Genomic DNA, 5,992 nt, shown 5'->3' on the forward strand with positions numbered 1-5,992 from the left:
ATCAAAAGTGTATTTATATATTCTACGCATTGCTGTACACGAATATTTGGTCACCATAGCTTCTACCTTTCTAAATCCTGCTTGTTCATGTCTCAGCTTTTCATCTATCTTTCTCTATAATCTTAAGTGTGATGCCTCTTTAATTATTGTAATCAGTCAGGTCTCCTGTTTTTACCTTTTTCACCAATACTCCTAAATCCCATTCATCAGGTTTTGACATTCATGCCACATTATGCAATATAATCTTGTAAGTATTCTGTGGGTCACTTCATTTTCAGCCAATATGATCTAAGCAGTTGTTCCATTGTAATCAGGGGGTTTCCATCTCCTGAGTTTCTTAATGATACCTTCAATTTCAAACACACAATTCATTTATGGGCACATCAAGGTCTTCATCAGCTTCAGGTATATCAATCAGATTATTCCCTTCATATATCCTATTCATGAGCTCACTAAAGTGTTCCATCCAATGTTGTCTTTCTTCAATTTCTTTTGTTATAACAGACCCATCTCTCTTTTTGATGAGTATATGCTTCTTCTTTGCCCCTGTAAAGATTTCATTAATAATTTTATGAACGATTCTTACACCATAGCCACTCCCTGAATTCATAGCTTTGCCAGCCTCATCTGCTCTCCTGTCTAAATATTCTCTCCAGTCATTCAAGGCTTTTCTTTTTACCTCCCTCTCAATACTGGAGTGCTTAGCATGCTCTACCTTGTAATTTTCATTACTTTCTCAAAAACATTCAACAATTAATTTCTGTCCTTGTCTCCTTTTTATAGTATCCCACATATCATTTGATATCCATGACTTGCTCCTTGTAACTTCATGTCCCAGAGCTTCCAACTGACTCTTATATGTTCCTAATATCATACCATTCTTCATTAATTGTCTGTTCTTCGTCTCCTAAAGTTTCTAAGACTGCAAATCATTTTCAAATGTTTCTCTGTGCTCATCTTTTGTTGGGTGCCTTTAGTTTTAATTTCAGTATGGCAATGAGGAGCCCCTATCAATATCTGGATCTCCTTTCTCTTTATTAATGGCAGTGTGATTTATTTGATTTTTGTAATTGACACATGTTGAAGTCCATGTATATTTGTGGATGTCCTTGCATTGATTTGATGATATATATATATATATATATATGCATATATATATATATATATATATATATATATATATATTGGTGATATCCATCTTATATATGTCATTCTCATTATATGCCTTCCCCATATATATATATATATATATATATAATATATATATATATAATATATATATATATATATATATATATATATATATATATATATGTGTGTGTGTGTGTATACAGTATGCCCCCTGTTGCTGAAGTGGCATAACAACAACTAGAATAGTGCCAACGTATCCCTGCGTGTTATGAGAGGCAATTAAAAGGGACGGGATGAGGGGACTGGAAACCCCCTCTCCTGTATTTTTATTTCCTGGGAGCTCGGAGGAGAGTGACTGCTTCCCACACTCTAGTTTTAGGTTGTCTGAAATTTTATGTATGTAGTACAATAGAGAGTAAAAGATGTGAGATTGGGAGTATGTTTTTGAATGGAAGGATGGGTGTATTGGCCTTATGTGAGATAAATATAAAAGTGAAGGGTGAAGTGATGTTTGGTGAAGTGACTGGTAGAGTGTCTGGGATTGAAAAGGGAAGAGCAAAAGAGGGTGTGCCTTTATTGCTGAATGGCTAGATGACAGGTAAAGTAGTGGAGTGGAAGGAGGTATCATTTTAGGTTAATGTGGGTAAGGGTTAGATTGAGTTAGAAATATTGGACCTTTGTCAGTGCCTATGGACCAGGTTGTGAGAAAAATGAAGAAGAGCATATTGAATTCTTGAATAAATTAACTAGGTGTGTAGAAGAACTGGGTAGAAGGAATTATGTCGTTGTGATGGGTTACTTAAATGCCAGAGTTAGAGATGGAGAAGTAGAAGGTGTCATTGGGAAGTAGGGTGTAATAGGTGAAAATGAGAGTGACGAGAGACTGGTAGATATGAGTGTTGCCTTATTGCCTTATTTTTTGTTTGGGTTCCCCCAGGTCCCTCAGTGTGAGGCACCTCGTATATCCACCAGAGGGTTGCTAATGCATCTTCCGGTGTATTTTGCATCTTCTAGTCTTAGATGGTCTGGTATGCATCTTAGGTATTTATCGAGCTTATTCTTAAACACATCTACGCTTACTCCTGATATGTTTCTTAGATGAGCTGGCAGCACATTAAATAGTCGCTGCATTATCGATGCTGGTGCGTAGTGGATTAATGTCCTGTGCACCTTCCTTAGTTTTCCTGGTATATTTTTTGGCACTATTAATCTACCTCGGCTTGCTCTTTCTGATATTTTTAGCTCCATGATGTTTTCAGTAATTCCTTCTATTTGCTTCCATGCTTGTATTATCATGTAGCGTTCTCTTCTCCTTTCTAGACTGTATAGTTTTAAAATTTGCAGTCTTTCCCAGTAGTCAAGGTCCTTAACTTCTTCTATTCTACCAGTATAGGACCTTTGTACACTCTCTATTTGTGCAATATCCTTTTGGTAGTGTGGGTACCATATCACATTGCAGTACTCAAGTGTACTACGTACATAAGTTTTGTAAAGCATAATCATGTGTTCAGCTTTTCTTGTTTTAAAGTGTCTGAATAACATTCCCATTTTTGCTTTACATTTAGCCAACAGTGTTGCTATTTGGTCGTTGCATAACATATTCCTATTTAACATTACACCAAGGTCTTTAATTGCTTCCTTGTTTGTGATTGTCTCGTTATTAGGTCCCTTGTATGCATATACCATTCCTTCTCTGTTTCCATAATTCATCGATTCGAATTTATCGTAGTTAAATACCATCCTATTTATCTCCCCCCATTCATATATTTTGTTTAGATCTCTTTGTAGTGAGTTCCTATCTTCATCACAAGTAATTTCTCTACTTATTCTTGTGTCATCGGCGAAACTTCTCACTACAGAGTTTTCAACATCACAGTCTATGTCTGAGATCATAATAACAGGCAGCAGTGCAGCTAAAACCGTACCTTGTGGCACGCCAGATATTACCTGAGCTTCATCCGATTTCTCGTCATTTGCAACCACTATCTGTTTTCTGTTTTGGAGGAATTCTTTTACCTATTTTCCTATCTTTCCCACAATATTATGCTTTCTCATTTTTTTCTCTAATATATTGTGGTCTACCTTGTCAAAGGCTTTTGCAAAATCTAGATAGATCACATCTGTGTCTTTTTCACTTATCATATTTTTGTTTATGTTTTCATAGTGTGCTATCAGTTGGGTTTGTGTACTTTTTCCGGGCACAAAACTGTGTTGACCTATATTAAACAAATTATTTTTAACCAAATGATCCATTATTTTCTTTTTTATTACCCTCTCATACACTTTCATAATATGTGATGTTAGACTAACAGGTCTATAATTGCTTGCCTCTAGTCTTGATCCACTTTTGAAAATGGGGGTTATATAAGCTAATTTATATTTAACATATATCTCGCTCATATCTACACTTTGTCTTAGCAGTATTGCAAGCGGCTTCGCGATAGTGTTTGCAGTTTCTTTAACAAAATCGCTGGAACTCCATCTGGTCCGGCTGCTGATCCATTTTTAATTTCGTTTATAGCCTTGACAATATCTGCTTCATTAATATCTTTATCCGTTAGATATTCAATATTTTCTTCTCTCATTTCTGTTTCATTATTCTCATTCGCAATTCTTGGCGTGAACTCACTCTTATATTTTTCTGCTAATATGTTGCATATTTCCTTTTATTCATTCGTTAGCCGTCCTTCAATTCTTAGAGGGCCTATTTCTAATCTCCCTTTATTCATCTTTTTTGCATAGGAGTAAAATACTTTGGTTTTTTTTTTTTATATTTTGAAGTGTCCTTTCTTCTAAGTCCCTTTTTTTCATTTTCTTTTGACTGTATAATCTTTTGTTCTGCATTTTCTATCTTACATTTTATTTCCATCATTTTACACACATTTTTTTCTTTTGTAAGAGTTTTCTTCCACTTTCTAATTTTCTGAAATAAGATCCTTCTTTCTCTTGGTATGCATGTCTTTTGTTTATTGTTTTTCTTTGGTACATATTTTTCAACAATTTTCTCCAGTATTTTGTATAGTATGTCCGTATTTACCTGTATATTATCACTTACAAGTATATTTTTCCATTCTTTATTCAGTTCTTCATTTATTTCTGACCATTTTATATTCTTACTATAAAAATTATATTTTCCATATCCTTCCCAATGTTTTGTGCTTTGATTAATTCTGTGATCACTTGCTTTGGAATGGACTATTAATTCTATGACATTATGGTCTGAAATTCCCGTGTTATACACTATTATTTCACCTCATTCACAAATACTAGATCTAGGACATTTTCCTTTCTTGCTGGAATGTGGTTTACTTGTTGCATATTATGTTCTAATAGCATATCTTGAAGCTTTTCAAATTGTCTCTTATCTTCTGCGCTACTATTGCTCTCTTTTTTATATGTATACATACAACCACTTTCTTCTATCCGTTCTTTCCAATCCACGAAAGGAAAGTTAAAATCTCCGGATAGGAGTATATTCCAGTGTTTATGGTTTCTACATATATCATCTATTTTTTCTATTATTATGTCAAACTCCTTAGTATTTGGGGGTCTGTAAACTACAATATTCACTAGTTTTTCAGATTCAAATTCTACCGCAATCAATTCACATTCTGTGTTGCTGTATTTTTCACAGACTTTTCCTTGATTTATGTCTCTTCCATATATTGCGGTTCCCCCTTGATTCCTATTTATTCTGTCAGATCTATAAGTTTGGAAACCCTTTATCTGGTCATCACTGCCAGTCCCTTGGGAATACCATGTTTCACTTATATTTAATATATCTATTTTTTCAATTTGGGTTAGATCTTCTAAGAACACTATTTTCCTTTTAGAGTTACTCCTGACTAAACCCTGTGCATTCATCACTATTATGGTTTGTGTTTCATCCCCATTATTTAATATTGGTAATAATATGGATTCTCCCATGCTTCCTTCCTGTTCTGATATGATGTTCTTTTCTTCATTTCCCGGAATTCTGCCATTAAAAAATCCAACTTTTCTATTATATTTGTTCTTTCGCCTTCATATTTATTTTTGTGTGTATACCTGCAATTATCCCCATATCTGCACCAACCCCTGGCATTATAGATGCATTCTTTGTAGTTGGGCTCTATATGTGCAGATTTGGGTTGAAAGGCCTCATATCTTGGGGTTTTTGGTGCATAGCGCAGTATATACGCGGCCTGCTTTTTTGTTTCTTTTTTTGTTTCATTTTTGCTTTAATTTTTCTTTTCAGTTTGCTGAGTTTTCTTATTCTCATTCATAGTTGCAGGATGCATATATCGACATTTTTTGTTGAAACTGCATCCTTTTCCTTCTTTTAGGGTTTTGCATATTTTTGGATGGAGATCTCTGCATTCGTCTCCATATCCGTCTAAATACGCACATTTACCATATATTTCATAATTATGGCATATCTTTGGATGCTTGTAGTAGCATCTTTCGCCAAATCTGCAATTCCTTCTTTTCAGCATATTGCAGACTATATCTATCTTTTCTTTTTTTTCTTGTTCTTGCTCTTCCCTAAAAGTATGTAGGTCCAGGTAGAGTCTCTTGGGTCTATTATTGGTTTCCATCTGATAATTTATTTCTTCATAAGTATGTTGTTGGATGGCATCATAAGTTATATCAATGATTTCCTCTGCATCCTTACACATATCCTGTTCATTTTTCTCTTCTCCTTCTTCTTCATCTTCTTCTTCTTCTTCTTCTTCTGCTTCTTCTTTTTCCTTTTCTTTATCTGCAACTATTTGCAGATTTAGTCTCGACTTAATTATATTTTCTATCCAGACTAAGCATGTTGAGCAGAATACCTTTGTGTCTCTATTTTTTATTTTTTTGCTGTATTTCAGTACATGTA

This window comes from Palaemon carinicauda, chromosome 14 (assembly GCF_036898095.1).
Source record: "Palaemon carinicauda isolate YSFRI2023 chromosome 14, ASM3689809v2, whole genome shotgun sequence".
NCBI lineage: Eukaryota > Metazoa > Arthropoda > Malacostraca > Decapoda > Palaemonidae > Palaemon > Palaemon carinicauda.